A 19,297-nucleotide genomic window follows, 5' to 3' on the forward strand; every position below is an offset into this window, starting at 1 on the left:
ATAATAAAGAAATGCTATAAGCAACTTTACACTTATCAATTTGACAACTAGAAGAAATGGACCAATTTTCCAAAAACCACAAACTATCAAAATTCAGTCAAAACAAAAAAGATAACCTAAACAGTGCTATAACTACTAAATAAATTAAACTTATAATGAATAACTTCAGAAAAATAAATCTTAAAACTCAGACGGTTATATGGAGAAGTTTTAGCCATCATTCAAAGAAGAATTAAGACCAATTTCACACAACATTTTCCAGAAATAGAAGCGAAAGGAGCACTTACTGTCTCATTTTTATAAAGCCAGTATTGCCATGATGTTAAATCAGACAAAGATAGAAGGAAAAAGAGAGAGAGGAAGGGGAAGGAGGGAGGGTGGAAGGAAACTACAGACCAATATGTCTCATAAACTTTTCTCATAAACTTAAGAGCATTTTAGGAAGTGGAATCCCACAGGGCACAAAAAGAGTAATACACCATGACCAGGAGAGATTTATTCCAGATATGCAAGGCTGATTCAGTATTCAAATACCAATCAACATAATTCACTATATCAACATGCTAAGGAAGAAAAATTATATGATTTTATCAACTGATGTAATCAAAACACAAAACCATTTGGCAAAATTCAATACTCATTCATGATAAAAAAACACTCTTAGAAAAAAATAGGGGATAGGAAAAGAAAATAGAGGGTAAATTTCTCAGTCTCATGAAGAACAGCTACAAAAACCTATAGCTAACATGTCTATGGTAAAAGATTTAGTGCCTTTTCTCTGAAATTTGTAAAAAGGCAAGAATGTCTGGTCTTACCACTCTTATTCAACATGATACTGGAAGTTCTAGTCACTGCCTTAAGGCAAGAAAAATAAAGCTAATATACATTGGCAAAAAATAAATAAACTGTAGCTGATATAATTGACTAAACAGAAAATACCAAGAAATCTATAAAATGCCTCCTAGAATTAGTAAATAATTTCACTAAACTCACGGGATACATGATCACTCAAAAATTAATTTCATTTCTATCTAATGACAGCAAATAAGTAAAAAAAAAAATCAGAAATATAATACAATTTACAACTTTTTCAAAGAGCATTAACTACTTAGGTATAAATCTACCAAGACATTTACAGGATCTGTATACTGAGAATTATAAATGCTGGTGAAAAAAATTAAAGAAGACCTAAATATTTGGAAAGGCATATCATGTTATTGGATTAGAAGGCTCATTGTTGTAAAGATGTCATATCTTCCTAGATTGATCTTTAATGCAATTCCTATCAAAATATCAGCAAGCTGTTTTGTAGGCATAGACAAGCTTCTTCTAAAATCTATGTGAAAATGGAAAGGATCTAGAGCAGCTGAAACAATTTTTAAAAAGAAGAAGAAAGTGGAACGAATCACCCTTTCTGGTAGTTAGACTCACCATACAGCAATCAAGACAATGTGGTATTTGTGAATACATAGGTCAGTGGGGCTGACTAGTGAACCCAGAAATAGATCTATACAAGTATGTCCAATTAGCTTTTTGGAGGGGGGCAGAGGATGGAGTCTTGTTCTGTCATCTGGGCTGGAGTGCAGTGGCACAATCTTGGCTCACTGCAACCTCCGCCTCCCGGGTTCAAGCCATTCTCCTGCCTCAGCCTCCTGAGTAGCTGGGATGACAGGCGTGCACCACCATGCCCAGCTAATTTTTGTAGTTTTAATACAGACAGGTTTTCACCCTGTTGGCCAGGCTGGTCTTGAACTCCTGACCTCAGGTGATCCACCTGCCTCAGTCTCTCAAAGTGCTGGAATTACAGGCGTGAGCTACCACACCTGGCCAATTAATTTTTAACAATGGAGCCAAACAATTCATTGAGGGAAGTATAGCCTTTCCAATAAATAGTCCTAGATCAATAGGACATCCATAGGCAAAACAAAATAAAAACCAAACATACAAAATACTGACCAAAATCTCACACCTTAAAAGAAAACTCAAAATAGATTATAAGCTTAAATGTAAAACATAAAACTATAAAACTTCTAGAAAATAAACATAAGAAAAAAATCCTCATGACTAGGGAAAAAATTCTTCATCTTGACATCTTCTATCCCTTTCTTCCCTTTCTCACCTCACCCTTCCTGCTGGAAAGTTTTGCTTTCACTAAGTCATTACCTGAGAGCTTGCTGACTTTTATAACTAGCCATACAGGGCACATCTGAGACTTAGAGAGATATTTATGGTGCATCTTAGCCTCTTTATTCTATTATAATACAAAGTTTGATTGTTTTATATTTCACTATGCATTTAAAAGCACTAAAACCTCTCTGCCTACATGAAGACAAGAATTAAATCTTCATTTTATAAGATAATTTCTTTGCTCTCTCAATTTTGGTTAGAGACATGAACAGTATTTTCTTGCTAGTCCCTGCTACAGCAGTCTGTTTTAAGTATCCTCTTTTCAAAGTGCCTGGTGTGTTTGCCTACCTGGAGTAGCAGATCCTGTGGCATCCAAATTGTTTCTGTGAGTGGACATCAATGAGGGGCTTACATAGTTATGAAAGATGCTCCATTATAACAACCCCTTCAGGACACACCCTCTAGCCGAACAAGGATTGAGGATATCCAAAACAAAATGACCTTCCCTTAAAGGAAAAATATATCCAAGAACTCAACAATACATATGAAAATAAATTGGAAAACATGTATAAGTTCAAAACAAAAAATAATATTTCTACCACCATAAACACTATATATAAAATAGTATCTGTGATTTTTGGAATTTGTTTATATCCCAAGTATGGGTTTTCATTCCAAATGTAGAGGTAGGACATATAATACTACAGAACTGGCCTTGCAGGGGAGCTGCTGCCTCTGCTACAGTCAAATGGGAGAATCAAATGCCACAGTGCAGGGACTGGGAAGCTGCCTGCAGAATGGTTGACTCCAGAATTGTACTGCTAGATCAGAATGAGCAAAAATCACATGCCCCATAGTTAGCCTCACATCACCCATGAAACTAGCACATAGTACCGGGATATCTGGTACTATGCACAAAGATACAAACACCTGCAGGACCGTACCTGCCAGAAACAGGAGAGAATGCAGCAAAGACACCTGCAGTTTCACTCAGCCTCGCCACACTCAGGGTGTGTTACTGTTGAATCCCAGGAGCCTTAGTTATAAGGGACTGCAAATGATGAAGGTGCAAGAGCATAAAGACACATAGAACGACTCTGAGGCCATGCCCTGTGTCCTCCACACTCACTAGTATATTCCCTGTGGAATTAGCCAGGACATATGGATGGTGTCCCTGTTGATGGATTGAACACAGAACAACTGAATGAGATCCTATCTTCCTGGTGTTTTTCCCAAAGGAGTCAGACATGAAATTTCATGAGACATTGTACTATTTAAAATAGAATACTTTGATAATCCTTTTTGTTTTTTCAAAAATTATTAAGGGCTAAGTTCTTTTCCTCAACAAAACTAATTCCTAAATTCTTATTGGTCTGTTCGTATAACAAAGGATCAGAGGAAGTGGCCCAGCCTGGAACAGAGGGTGGCCAGTGATGACAGGCAAGGGAATGGACAGGCTGCCCCTGCGCAGGAAACAGTGGTCTTCTGATCAGTCTGATTGCTTTGTCCTCGTGCTGCCTCCCTTTGAATGTGTACATCCAGCATTAACTTTCCTCCACACTTCCCGGGGGCAGATCACACAAGGGGCCCACATCAGTCAAGGCTTCCCTCTGCTAAGAAACGAGATTGCTCTTTTGTTAAAAAGCTCAGTGCTGAAGAACTGAATCAATCATGTCAGGCAAATACTATCTCCTCTTGCTCACAAAGTTCTTCCCAGGAAAGCAATTTCACAACCTCCATTGATAATCTGTTCTATTCTTAACCTCCTGCTGCTGGAGAGACGCCCTAGTTATGGCCAGCTAGAGAGATCTGTCATCTGGTGTTAAAATGGAAACTTTCTTGTTAATCCTAAATACAATAAATTCACTAACTTGGAAAAACCTGAACTTGAGAAGAAAGTCTAAAAAAATAATTTCTTTCTAGGAACTCAGCATTTAATTGGCATAATTCCTAGATTAAAACTTGAGGCCGGGCACAGCCTGGCCAAAATGGCGAAACCCTGTCTCTACTGAAAATACAAAAAAAATAGCTGGGTGTGGTGGCGGGCACCTGTAATCCCAGCTACTTAGGAGGCTGAGGCACGAGAATCGCTTGAACTCAGGAGGCAGAGGTTGTAGTGAGCCGAGATCAGGCCACTGCACTCCAGCGTGGGCAACAGAGTGAGACTCCGTATCCAAAAAAAAAAAAGAAAGAAAAGAAAACTTGAGATATAAACAAGCCCCCACCAAAAAAAACTCACTAGCAGCCTTTATCTTTTTTAGGAGATAACTGATACACTCTTTAAATTTATCCTTCTCCTTGTATGGCTAGCATCAAGGATTTTAAGTTGAGAAAAATTAAATGAGAATGTGTTATAACAATGTGAATGTACTTAATGCCCCTATGCTATACACTTGCTGACAAACTAGCAAAATACACACTGCTAATATTACTGTGACTTCATTAGTACCACAGGCTGGTGGACCTGGAGAAACTGATTCATACACAGGCTGTCAAAAACCACATATCCTGCCCTTTACCCTCAGTGCTTGAAACGCCCTCTTTTGTCTTCTCTTCTTTTTAAATATTGCACATCCTCCCAGATCCAGCCCAAACACTGCCTCCTCCTTGAAGCCTTCCTGATGCCCGGAGGCAGCATAGGTGTCTCCTATTCCTGGTCTTCCATAGCAACAGGAGTTCAGGTACATTTTAGCATTTGATTAGCTGTTGTTCATTCTCAATATGTGTAAACCAAGAAGTGTCTGAGACAGGTCTCAATCATTTAGAAGTTTATTTTGCCAAAGTTAAGGACATACCTGGAAAGAAAAACATGGAATCACAGAACCTGTCTGTGGTCTGTGCCTTTCTCCAAAGATGATTTTGAGGGCTTCAATACGTAAAAGGGAAAAGTGGGCTGGGGGGGCGAGGGAGGGTATGGTCACATTACTGATTCCACATTTTTCAAGAGAAAAGGAGCCAGTAGGAGAATAGTCAACTATGTGTTCATCTTGGGCTCAGTAAATCAGCATCTTTACATAAGGTAAAGTGAACATAGAGTAGCTACCTGTGGTGATATTTAATCTTTTATCCGTAGCTCTCTGCTTAAGAACAAAAGGAAAGCTAGCTCTGTGCAAGACTCAGCTTTCAGCTTAATTTCTTCCTTTGGCAGAGTGAATTGGGGTCCCTAGTTTTTATTTTTATTTCACATATATGTAGCCTCACATAAGCAGAGAGACGACAGGAACCACACCATAAAAGAGAAGACAGGAACCACACCATAAACCCAGTCTACCTGAGACTGAGTACAGAGGAAGGGCTTTAGAAAGTACCATTCAAATTAGACTGATACACACACACACATACACACACACACACACACATATATATATATATATTTTTTTTTTTTTGAGACAGAGCCTTGCTCTGTCACCCTGGCTGGAGTGCAGTGGTGCGATCTCGGCCCACTGCAAGCTCCGCCTCCCAGGTTCACACCTTTCTCCCGCCTCAGCCTCCCGAGTAGCTGGGACCACAGGTGCCTGCCACCACGCCTGGCTAATTTTTTGTATTTTTAATAGACACGGGGTTTCACCGTGTTAGCCAGGATGATCTCGATCTCCTGACCTCGTGATCTGCCCGCCTCAGCCTCCCAAAGTGCTGAGATTACAGGCGTGAGCCACCGCGCCCGGCCTAGACTGATATATTTAATAGCCTCAAAATGTCAATGCCATCATTGTCCTGAAAGATGGAAATACCATTATAGACCCAAACTTGGACTAATTTTCTGAAAGAATTAGAATCCAATACTGCCATGAAAGCCACTTGCAGAATATCCAGTTTCTGGCCTTAGCAGAACAGCAAGGGCAAGCCACCAACTTATCACAAATAATAACAAGCATAAAGCTGTCAAATGCCCTTGTGATCTAAGAGACCAAAATAGATGTCTCTTTGTCTACTAAGATGGGTGCTAAGGATAAGGAAGCAAAAATTATCTACAGGTTGGGGGTCCAGGGTTTGGCTGGATGGCAACTTCCTAAATCCTTATGGTTACAGGAAAAGTCATACTCTTGCTAAACTCCCTAACAATGGGAGCTATCAGGCAGGTAATCAAACCCCTGCTAACTCTGACTTACAACCTAGACAATTACAACTCTGACTGGACAGAGAACTGGCCTTACACACATCCTTTTCTGATAAGCGATTTTAGACCTTAAGCTGGTTTCAGTAGCTTATACAGAGGCTGCACACAAACTGTCTCTTTATGTCCCATAGTTCACCTTTTGATGTAAAGAGGCAAATTCCACCTCATTTTGATGCTAAAACCCTGCCTCAAAGTAAATATGGGATGTATGTTACATACATGCCCTTGACTCCCCTCATAAATATGTATAGCTTTCCCCCCAAATCTGCCGAATTTGTATGACCCTGTTGTACAATACAGGCCCTGTGAGGCATAGACACCAACCTGCTCTCTCCCTCCTCAAAAAACAGAGCACCTGCAGTACACACCAGATACTGCCCTTGGTTTGCAAACACATATTGTCAGTAAAGGTCTCCTTTCTACTATTTGGCCACCCTGGTGGTTTTCTGGATGACATCTTTTCTCATATGATTCATAAATCTTTAAAAGACCTTTATGGTTAAGGGAACTCTATGGAAGATGTTTTAAAACGATTCTGTCTATTGTGCCTACAAGTTACTCAAAGGAAATTATTTTATGTTCGATTACTTTAAAATTCTGCAAGCATTGTACAAGCAAATTAGCAGCAATGTTTTAATAATTTCTAATAATTAAATTCTAAATAAACATCAAGTCTTTTCACTAGCATTAGCACACAGTTCTTAAGTGTGCTAAATAAAGGAAGATACAGGTAGTATATGTTAAAGTAATTCAGTAAGCTTTAACAATAATTTCTATTAATAGCTGAACAACACTGTCCCAGCAATCATCATAGGCTATTTAATTTTGTCTCTTGCTTTCAAAGTTGTATCTTTTTCTTTATGTCCTATAAAGTCATTTTAAATCCAGGTATTGATAGTTCCTAAGGATTGAAATAGACACAAGCAATCCAAGTCAAATCATGATTTCTGTGACCAGCCCTAGAGTGTTATATAAATTATGAGCCAGAACTCATATCCTATTGGTGCAAGGATTGCATTTTGTAATTCCCAATTTCTCTATAAGAGATAGCTTAGTTTACTGTCTGCTTTCAGAGGCATAACAACACCCTTGTACTTTAAGAATGTACTGACTGACAGCTGGGGGTGACCTTAATGTACTTGTTAGATGAACAAAGCCTTCCAATATTTTGGAATGAGTAATAGTCTCTCAAGTGAAAGAACATCAAGTATCTAATTGTGACAGCCCATGAAGCAATTTGAAATCCAGATTCTTCTAGAATATTAGGATGGAAACTTGCATTATCATTGCAATTCAATATATGACTTCATTTTTAAGACTTCCTATTATGGAGAATCTCAGAGACACAAAAGGAAACAAAATAGTATTTAAAATCCCCAGTGTCTGTTCCCCAACTGCAGTAATTATAGCTAATCCTGGTTTATCTGTACCCTTGAAGGAAATCAACATATTTTACCCCAAAATATATTTCTTTGACATATTTTGAGATGGCTGTCAGGGAGCCAACAGAGAGAAGTAGCCCTGCAAAGCTGTCTTTTGCAGGGGAAATTTGCATTTGTAGACAATCTGCATTAGTGCAACCAGGTCTTCCCCTGTGGGGTCTAAAATTAACTGAAAGTCTGAAAGACCTTTAAAAGTCTGAAAGGAACACTTCCCATCTATCCTCTCTGATGGCTGATACCTGTATAGTTTCATCTACAAAATAAGACCACCTGTACTAGCTAGGCCTCCTCTCCTCCCACTTCCCTAAACCTTTTTTTTGCCAGGGTCCAAGCCCCCATTTTCTATGTTACCTCAAGACAGTATATTAGCTTCTACTCCCTGTAGGGGGTTGGGTCACTATAATCAAATACATTTTGTATGCTTTTGTTCCCATTAGTGTGCCTCTTAGTGATTTTTAGCAAATGGTCACAGGGTGAGGGGGACGATTTCCCTTGGCCCCTACACTCCCATCCACATTCCATTCTGTCAACAAAAACAGTCAAACTCTGTAAAATATTTGAAGAGATTTATTCTGAGCTCACCAATGGCCTGTGACACAGCCCTCAGGAGATCCTGAGAACAAGTGCCCAAGTATGGCTGAGCTACACTAGGTTTTACAGATTTTAGGGAGACATAAGTCATCAATCAATACATGCAAGGCATATATTGGTTCACTCAAGAAAGGCAGGGCAACTGGAAGTAGGGACTTCTAGGTCATAGGCAAATTCAAATATTTTCTGATTGGCAATTGGTCGAAAGAGTTTGTTCTATCAGTAATTCCAAAAGGGAAGAGGGCATCATGAGGCATGTCCAGCTCCTTCTTATCATGGCCTGAACTCATGTTTTAGGTTAACTTTGGAATGCCCTCTCTTGGAAAAGGCTGGGGAACTTAGGATTTTATTTTTGGTTTATAATTCCTATATTATTTTGAAGCAAATCCCATACAAGTTTACCTGTAATTTTTTCAGTATGTATTTCATCCATCAAATTTTCAGTTATGTTTAAAAAAAAAACTCATTTTTTAACATAACCACAATACCAATAACACAGGAAAAAAGTGACACTTATTCCTTAATATTGAAAGGAATAAAATATTTTACTCCAAAATATATTTATTTCACTTATTTTGAAATGGCTGCCCCAAGGCCAGCAGATTGAAGTGCCCCTGCAAAACTGTCTTTTGTGGGGGGAATTTGCATCTGTAGACAATCTCCCTCAATGCAATCGGGCCATCCCTTTCTAGGCCTTTCCTGAATCTAGGAGAGATTAATTGAGAGTCTGACACCTTTAAAAGTCTGAAAAAGAGATATTTACCACCAATTCTCTCCGACAGCTACCACCTGGAAAATTTCCTCTATATAACAAGGCCACTGTTGCTGCTCTCCCTCTTATAACCTGTCTTGCCATTAAAACCTGCTTTTCGCCATGCCCGGAGCCCTCATTCTTTCTGTAACCGCCAGATGGCACAGAGGCTTCTGTACCTCACTAGGGGGTTGGGTCTTCATTCCAAAGGTCCCTGTGTATACACGTTAAATACATTTGTATGCTTTCTCTCCTATTAATCAATCTGCCTCTTGTTGGTGATTTTCTAGTGAACCTTTAGCAGGTCAAGGGCCTTAGGCCCTACAATATCATTTAGCGGGCCCTTGACCTGCTAAAAGTTCACTAGGAAGTAACTAATGATTTTCAACTATCCATTGTTCCAATTCTTAATTATCTCATAAATATCATGTTTTCTGGCTCAAGCCTGTAATCCCAGCACTTTTGGAGGCCAAGATGGGCGGATCACGAGGTCAGGAGATCGAGACCATCCTGGCTAACACGGTGAAACCCTGTCTCTACTAAAAAATACAAAAAATTAGCCGGGCGAGGTGGCGGGTGCCTGTAGTCCCAGCTACTCGGGAGGCTGAGGCAGGAGAATGGCGTAAACCCGGGAGGCGGAGCTTGCAGTGAGCTGAGATCCGGCCACTGCACTCCAGACTGGGCGACAGAGCAAGACTCCATCTCAAAAAAAAAAAATAAATCATGTTTTCATAATTTGTTTAAACTAGAATCTAAATAATATCTACACATTACAATTGGTTATGCCACTCACATCTCTTTTATCTAAAATTTCTCTCCACCTCTCTTCTTTTCTTGATACTTATTTGTTGGAGAAACCAAGCAGTGGGGCTTGTGGATTTTCCAATAGTCTGGATTTTGCTGATCGTGTCCCCAAGGTATAGTTTAACAAGTTCCACTCTCTTATTTTCTATAAATTGGAAGTTGGACCTAGAGGCTTCAACAAATTCGGTTCTTATTGTCATTGTTTTTTCCAAGAACATAGGGTAAGTAATGGAGTGTTCTTCCATCAGGAGGACACAATGTCTGACTGTCTCCCTTTTCGTGAATTTAGCAGCCATTGATAGCCATTACCTAGATATATTAATACATTAGGCAGTGTAAATTGTGTTATTCGAATCTTATCATTTCTTCTTAATTTCTTAGCTGGAATACTTCCATGATTCTTCATTGTAAAGCCAGCTTTAGGAATTCTAAAAAAGCCTTCCATTTACTTAAATGAATATGATTAACTCATGATGAAAATTTTAAAGTCTAATTTGAAATTCAAGAGCCGAGATTGAAATGCAAAACTAATCATCAACCCTCCCTTCCCCTGGAGCAATAAGCCTTAACCACAAGCCCTAGCCATAGTAGAACAGAAAAGCTGCAAGAAGGAAACAATAACAAATGTTTGAGCAGTGTAAATTCCAAAACTTTATTCTATACATTTATATTCAGTTAGAGAGACTGGAATTTTATTTGGGCATTGTAAGCACTGTGGTACCGTGGTAGAAAGATGCGTTCTGGAGGCTTTGAAAAGCTCTATATCTATGTAGAGTGCCGGCTCTGCTATGGCAGAAGGTCAGAAATACTCCTTTGTCCCTAGGGAAACAGGTACACAGGCCAGTAAGGCATTTTTTACTGTTAAAAAGTTGGCTTATTTCTGTTGTCTCCATCTTTCTCTTAGCTCGTTCCGACTGGAAGTTTAGAACTGGGTTTCAGTTTCAAAGTGAGGCATGTATTAGTGGGCTGAGCTCTTTGATACGGTGTGGGAGTCAGTTTGGGGCTCACACATGGCCCTCCCAGAGCATCTTCCTGCCCAGGGTTAGCATCCCACCTACCAGAGGAGACAACCTTCCTGCATGTAGCTCATTATGTCAGCAGGAGGTTCCTGTGGGAAGAGCTGGGGAAGTTAATTGCTAGCAGCTGGAGGGCCTGTGCCTGCTGGAACCACTTTTAACTTTTGCTTTGCCAGCAGCCGTAGGAAAAATGGAGGGCTTACAAGAGGGACACCAGGAGACAGAACCATCGCATGTGCACTGGGCTTGAAGATGTTAGATTGAACTCCATCCCCTGGTGTCTTGGCCAGAGTCTACAGCTGCCCGCACCTGGGGCTGCCCCAAGAATAGCTCCTGGGCGCTCTGCCCCAGACAGAGGGCCACACAATACTAGTCACTGTATTTTATGCCATAAACATTGGGACACAAAGTCTGACAAAAGATGCTTGTTCCAACGTGTGAAAAAGTGTATAAATAAATTATGTTTATTCAAATAATCGTCTTCAATAATAAGAACAAAATTAAGAAACGGGAACCATGACAGAAATTCAGGAGGCAGAGAGAAGGCACATTTGAACAACTCTCACGCGTGAGAGTCCCCCATCCCCATAGCTCTGTGAACAGACCGTCCATCAGCTCCTAATCAGTATGCTCCATCTCTACGCCTTTGGTCTCTCTTCTCAGTTATTTACAGGCCTACCTAGGGAATAAATCAACCAGCAAGCATCTTGCCCACAGGCATGGTCTTATCTTTAGTAATTCTTCCTGTCACAGGTTCCTGAATGCAACTCACTAAAGGGACCCAGCAGCTTCCCTGGTCTCTGCTGATCCTGGTACCAACAAGAGAAGGCTCCTAGCCTGTGACAATTACAGGGCCTCGCACCATCAGGTCATGGGCCCAATTGTGGCAGGCCATGCCTCCCTAATGGGTGAACAGGCAGGCCTCCACAACAACTGTGTCAGTACTGACTGAGTGGTTAAATATTAAAAGCTGATAAAGCCAGTCTCTTTACACAAAGGCTGGAATGTAACAAGAGCCCACCAAGAGTTTTGCCTAGGCCTTTCCTGGGCCTTGAAGCATGACAAGATAATGAAAAACTTCTTAACAGGAGCTGTTTAGGATTAAACAAGTTTTACTGAAGGTCTGAAGAAACTCCCCGGGCCTCCACAAACAAGTTTACTGGGGGTCTGAAGGAGCTCCCTCAAATCTCCATGATTTAACAGGAGACAAGATAAGGGTAATCAACCCAGAAAATGTACCTATTTGGATTAAGTAAATTTACTAAGACTCCAGAGGAAGGTCTTCAGGACTCAGACATAAGTTACAGATTAGAAGAAGCTACTCGCTTATGTCTTTAGATGAATGCACGCTTACACGTAGACATATAGCTTAGAAGGTATATAAGCTCTGGAAAGCTTGTAATGTTGAGTTGATCTGGCAATAATTTGCAGGCCTTCTCCCTGTAACCAGTTGTAGAAATTTAAAAAACTCTCTTCTTCCGCAGTTCATCTGCATCTCGTTACTGGGCGGCAAGAAGCAGCAGCCTGACCCTCGGTTTTGTCCAGGAACACAACCACTAAGCGGAAGCAGGGCCTCCACATTCTTCATGTGTACCTCGTTTCAAGAAAATGCTTAAGAATTCTGTCCCCTTAGTAGATTATTGGATTTGGAGAATAGGGATATAATGATACATTAACAAATATAAAACGCCTTGCGCAGACTCAGAAAACAATGGGCATTGTTGTTATTTCAGCTGGAAGAGTGTGGCTCATCTAGTTAGCCCCCATTATTTCTAGGGCAGAACTCTAAAGCATCGTGATAACCACCATTTTTTAGCTGGGCAGTGAAAGCTACAGAGCTTCAAGACCAGTCACCTGCAAATAATGATTCCTATTTAGTTGAGCAGTGCTCAATATTAGCACTGAAATGCATGCCAGTTATTTTCCTCTCCCATACTATGTACATTCACAATCTTAATACTGTAGAATGTAGTATTTTAAAGGGTGAGCTCTGCAGTCAGGTTGCCCAGCTTCTGACAGTGATTTTACCACTTAACAGCTCTGAGACATTGGATAAGTTACTTAGCATTTTTCAGCCTTTTGTTTCCCCATCTGTCAATTAAGGGTATTCATCATTCCTATCTCACAGATGTTTTAGAGAAGAGACAGCAAAACAATGCTGTAAAGCACTTAACCCATAAGAAAGCCTAACTTATGAGAATTTCAAGTAGAATTATCATTTCTCGTCCCCACAAGAGATGATTGAAAACACGGCTAGGCGAGGTGTCTCATACCTGTAATCCTTGCACTTTGGGAGCCGAGGCAGGTGGATCATCTGATGTCAGGAGTTGGAAACCAGCCTGGCCAAAATGGGGAAACCCCGTCTCCACTAAAAATACAAAAATTAGCCAGGCATGGTGGTGGGCACCTGTAATCCCAGCTACTCTGGAGGCTGAGGCACAAGAATTGCTTGAACCCAGGAGACGGAGGTTGCAGTGAGTCGAGATTGTGCCACTGCACTCCAGCTTTGGCGACAGTGTGAGACTCCATCTCAAAAATTAAAAAAAAAAAATTAAGGCTGGGTGCGGTGGCTCAAGCCTGTAATCCCAGCACTTTGGGAGGCCAAGACGGGCAGATCACAAGGTCAGGAGATCGAAATCATCCTGGCTAACACGGTGAAACCCCGTCTCTGCTAAAAAATACAAAAAACTAGCCGGGCGAGGTGGCGGGTGCCTGTAGTCCCAGCTACTCGGGAGGCTGAGGCAGGAGAATGGCTTAAACCTGGGAGGCGGAGCTTGCAATGAGCCGAGATCGCGCCACTGCACTCCAGGCTAGGTGACAGAGCGAGACTCCGTCTCAAAAAAAAAAAAAAAAAAAAACCCTTTGTCTGCTTTCTGCACAAACAGAAGCCATCGTGTTGCTTGACCTTGATTAGCAATAGGAAAGGGCCTTGTTGGAGCATACTGTGCCCTAGTGATTCTCCCCTGCCTCGGGACACCAGAGGGCCAGTCTTCTCTTGGACACAGTGAGAGGGCAGCTGTGACTAACGGGCAAGTCTTCACTCATCTGGAGCCCTCTATGGATGGGACAGTTTCCTTCAAGATCTTGGATGTTATTTCCAGATTATTCTCTCCACTTTACAGCTACCACAAATTCCTGCCTCTGTCATGATCCATTCTGTATTCACCAGGGAGCCATAATCACGCTGGGGAGCCCACATGGGAACTGGTGGATGGACGCTATAGTTTTCTTGCTGTTTTGCAAACACTCCAGCAGCCCAACCTCTGGGGAGGTAAGAGTGGGAGAAAAGTCCAAGGGGCCGCTGCCTGAAGTACTTGGAGAAAGCCGGTGAGTACCTGTCTTTTCTGAGCCTTGCTCCTTGGAAACTAGGATTTCTTTGCAAGCAGCAAAGCTAAGGTAGACTTGGAAAGATAACACGATTATGAAAACACATGAGTTATCACTCAAGTCAACAGAGAAGCTCTGGGTCAGCAGGACCCAAAGGCTATCTTGAGTTTGCAGTCTCTAATTAATTTTTTTCCCAAAAGTTCGTATTTTGAGCCCTCATGACTTCATTTTCTCCTGCAGTGGCTACCCATCCCAAACCCCTCCCTAAACCTTGTTCTATGTGAACTGACTAGATCAGCACAGTCTTGGCCTATTTATTATACTATCCAACAGTATGTGTTTGTACGTGGGGTGCTTTGGTCATACTGGAACCACCTTTGCAAATATTATATGAGTGAGAAAATGATGGCAGTGGAGGAAATGTGGTCTAGCCAACCCCACTCTTGCCTTTAGCCTTCAAGCTGTCTTAATTATTCCTGGGCTTAGGCTGGGCCAGTTTTGGAAGACATCTAGTTTTTAATGATAATAGCCCTTCCCCTAAATTTAACCACCTTTGTAAAGCTAATGAAAGACCACCAGGCTAGGAGGAAGACAGGAGCCTCAATTCTGCTAAGGTGTAGACACAAATGATTGCCAGACATTATTCTGGAGGTCACAAGATATACAACTTACCCAATTATTCTGGCAGATAACATCAGATAACATTTGGCTCAAAAGTTTGGCCTTTTTGAGATGTATTTTCACATTTATTGCATGTCTGACAGCAATGGCTTCACTTGGACTACCTAGTGGGTCCTGCTCCTGTGGCCCCACCCAGATGTGACTCAGCACAAGAGAACAGCTTCAACTACCTATGATTTCATCTCCACTCCCACCAATCAGCTGTAAGTACCCATTGCCTAGCCAAATTACCTTTGAAAAACCCCTAATCTCCAAGCCTTCAATGAGATTGATTTGAGTAATAACTCTGTCTCCCATGTGGCATAGCCAGCCTCATGTCTATTAAACTCTTTCTTCACTGTAATGCTACGGTCTTTGTGAATTGCTTTTGTTTGTGCAGTGAGCAGGAAGAACCCATCAGGCATTTACAATATCCTAACAGCAAATTGTGATGCATTGACCAGGTCCTTTAACCCGACATGGTGGCCCTTTTTCTTTTTGTGAGATGGAGTCTCACTCTGTTGCCCAGGCTAGAGTGCAGTGGCATGATCTCAGCTCATTGCAACCTCTGCCTACTGGGTTCAAGCGATTTCCAGCTAATTTTTGTACTTTTGGTAGAGATGGGGGTTTCACCATGTTGGCCAGGCTGGTCTCGAACTCCTGACCTCAAGTGATCTGCTCACTTCGGCCTCCCAAAGTCTTAGGATTATAGGCTTGAGTGACTGTGCCTAGCCCTGGTGACCTTTTGACCACACCTTAGCTATCTTTGTCCTTATAATTAAAGCAACCCAAACCATTTTACATTGTCTTCTCTCCTTCTTTGTTTCTCTCCCATCTTAAAGATAGGCTGCCCTGAACAGTTTCCTCTAACTTTGCTAAGCTAACATCTTAGTTCTACCAGGTAGACGCAGTATCTTTCCTCTATTCCTAATCCACAGAGGTCCCTGCTGATGGCATTTCCCTTACCACACCTCTAATGAGCTCCCTGCCTTCTCACTGGTTGCTCAGCCTCGGAAGTGCCCTGTTCCTCACAAACTGAGCCAGCCAGTCCCAGCTTAAGCCTGCACTTGTCTGCACTTCCCTGTGGTTTTTGCCTGACTACCTGCCCCCACAGCAGACCTGCAAGCTCCCCTTTTATTGGTTCCCTTAGGGCTCTGCACTCTTCTGTCCCAATCTACCTACTGTGGGACATGTCAAGACACATCAAAAAGCATACTGAGATGGAGGGCTTGTGCCCATTTATTATTATCACAATGTTCTACTCTACTAAAAACATATTTTTAATACTTAAATAAAACATCATGAATGGTGGCCTTCCTACTCCATTCAGCCCACAGCTGCTTGCATGTGCTCTTATTAAAGCAGGATCCAGTTCTATGCACCTAACATCAACACACTCATAAATCCTAGATACTGTCCCACTGGACTGAGCAGAAGGAACCAGATTAATAACCTAGGTTACATCCTCCTTATCTAAAATAAAAGCTTTGGAAGTAGGATAAAAGGCTGGGCATGGTGGCTCACACCTGTAATCTCAGCACTTTGGGAGGCCCAGGCGAGTGGATCACCTGAGGTCAGAAATTCAAGACCAACTTGAACAATATAGTGAAACCCCGTCTCTACTAAAAATACAAAAATTAGCCAGGCCTGGTGGCATGCAAGTGTAGTCCCAGATACATGGGACGCTGAGATAGGAGAATCGTTTGAACTCGGGAGGCAGAGGTTGCAGTGAGCTGCGATTGTGCCACTGCACTCCAGCCTGGGTGACAGAGCGAGACTCCATCTCAAAACAAAACAAAACAAAACAAAACATGAGAAGTAGGATAAAGGCCTAGAAGGGATCAGCCCTTTGCTCTGCTTTCTAGGGGTTTGAACAGAAGCAGTGTCAGCAAAGTATGGTTGCACTTCTAATCACAAACCATAAATGATGGCATGACATGAACATGGGGGCATGTAGAGGAAGCTGGATCAGATGCTCCCATTCGAAGTAAAGCCCAGAGAAGAAAACACATGTTTTCTTCTTCCATGTGTAAACATGAGGCCAGGTTGAAACTGTATTTCAGCCCAACGGAGTCACAGGTAAGTGTAAAACAGGGAAAATCCAAGTCACAATGAGCCACACAGCCTCCGAGCAACAGCAAAGTCTTTCAGAAACTTTACCAGATTAAAACCACTCAACTACATGGAAACTGAGCAACCTGCTCCTGAGTGACTACTGGGTACATAACGAAATGAAGGCAGAAATAAAGATGTTCTGTGAAACCAATGAGAACAAAGACACAACATACCAGAATCTCTGGGACACATTTAAAGCAGTGTGTAGAGGGAAATTTATAGCACTTAATGCCCACAAGAGAAAGCTGGAAAGATCTAAAATTGACACTCTAACATCACAATTGAAAGAACTAGAGAAGCAAGAGCATACACATTCAAAAGCTAGCAGAAGGCAAGAAATAACTAAGATCAGAGCAGAACTGAAGGAGATGGAGACACAAAAAAGCCTCCAAAAAATTCAATGAATCCAGGAGTTGGTATTTTTGAAAAGATCAACAAAATTGATAGACCGCTAGCAAGACTAATAAAGAAGAAACGAGAGAAGAATCAAATAGACGCAATAAAAAATGATAAAGGGGATATCACCACCAACCTCACAGAAATGCAAACTACCATCAGAGAATACTATAAACACTTCTACACAAATAAACTAGAAAATCTAGAAAAAATGGATAATTTCCTGGACACTTACACTCTCCCGAGACTAAACCAGGAAGAAGTTAAATCCCTGAATAGACCAATAGCAGGCTCTGAAATTGAGGCAATAATTAATAGCCTACCAACCAAAAAAAGTCCAGGACCAGATCGATTCACAGCTGAATTCTACCAGAGGTACAAGGAGGAGCTGGTACCATTCCTTCTGAAAGTATTCCAAACAATAGAGAAAGAGGGAATCCTCCCTAACTCATTTGATGAGGCCAACATCATCCTGATACCAAAGCATGGCAGAGACACAACAAAAAAAGAGAATTTTAGACCAATATCCCTGATGAACATCGATGCAAAAATCCTCAATAAAATACTGGCAAACCAAATCCAGCAGCACATCAAAACACTTATCCACCATGATCAAGTGGGCTTCATCCCTGGGATGCAAGGCTGGTTCAACATATGCAAATCAATAAACGTTATCCAGCATATAAACAGAACCAAAGACAAAAACCACATGATTATCTCAATAGATGCAGAAAAGGCCTTTGACAAAATTCAACAGCCCTTCATGCTAAAAACTCTCAATAAATTCAGTATTGATGGAACGTATCTCAAAATAATAAGAGCTATTTATGACAAATCCACAGCCAATATCATACTGAATGGGCAAAAACTGGAAGCATTCCATTTGAAAACTGGCACAAGACAGGGATGCTCTCTCTCACCACTCCTATTCAACATAGTGTTGGAAGTTCTGGCTAGGGCAATCAGGCAAGAGAAAGAAATCAAGGGTATTCAGTTAGGAAAAGGAGAAGTCAGATTGTCCCTGTTTGCAGATGACATGATTGTATATTTAGAAAACCCCATCATCTCAGTCCAAAATCTCCTTAAGCTGATAAGCAACTTCAGCAAAGTCTCAGGATACAAAATTAATGTGCAAAAATCACAAGCATTTTTATACACCAGTAACAGACAGAGAGCCAAATCATGAATGAATTTCCATTCACAATTGCTTCAAAGACAATAAAATACCTGGGAATCCAACTTACAAGAGATGTAAAGGACCTCTTCAAGGAGAACTACAAACCACTGTGAAATAAAAAAAATTTTCAGTGAAATAAAAGAGGACACAAACAAATGGAAGAACATACCATGCTCAAGGATAGGAAGAATCAATATCGTGAAAATGGCCATACTGCCCAAGGTTATTTATAGATTCAATGCCATCCCCATCAAGCTACCAATGAGTTTCTTCACAGAATTGGAAAAAACTGCTTTAAAGTTCATATGGAACCAAAAAAGAGCCCGCATTGCCAAGACAATCCTAAGTCAAAAGAACAAAGCTGGAGGCATCACGCTACCTGACTTCAAACTATACTACAAGGCTACAGTAACCAAAACAGCATGGTACTGGTACCAAAACAGAGATATAGACCAATGGAACAGAACAGAGTCCTCAGAAATAATACCACACATCTACAGCCATCTGATCTTTGACAAACCTGAGAGAAACAAGAAATGGGGAAAGGATTCCCTATTTAATAAATGGTGCTGGGAAAATTGGCTAGCCATAAGTAGAAAGCTGAAAGTGGATCCTTTCATTACTCCTTATACAAAAATAAATTCAAGATAGATTAAAGACTTAAATGTTAGACCTAAAACCATAAAATCTCTAGAAGAAAACCTAGGCAATACCATTCAGGACATAGGCATGGGCAAGGACTTCATGTCTAAAACACCAAAAGCAATGGCAACA

At 41.1% G+C, this 19,297-nt stretch overlaps 2 protein-coding genes across 5 annotated transcripts in view; both read left to right on the top strand.

Annotated features, from left to right (window-relative positions):
- PENK (proenkephalin) overlaps positions 1-19,297 on the top strand; it is a 1,067,564-nt gene that overhangs the window by 878,118 nt on the left and 170,149 nt on the right. The gene's annotated exons all lie outside the window — the stretch shown is intronic.
- Positions 5,018-19,297, top strand: part of RPS20 (ribosomal protein S20) — a 549,922-nt gene continuing 535,642 nt past the window's right edge. The window contains exon 1 of the mRNA XM_050802371.1: positions 5,018-5,029. The gene's annotated coding sequence lies outside the window, so the exon portion shown is untranslated. The remainder of the gene's footprint in view (positions 5,030-19,297) is intronic.

This window comes from Macaca thibetana, chromosome 8, assembly GCF_024542745.1.
Source record: "Macaca thibetana thibetana isolate TM-01 chromosome 8, ASM2454274v1, whole genome shotgun sequence".
In the NCBI taxonomy this organism is placed as follows: domain Eukaryota; kingdom Metazoa; phylum Chordata; class Mammalia; order Primates; family Cercopithecidae; genus Macaca; species Macaca thibetana.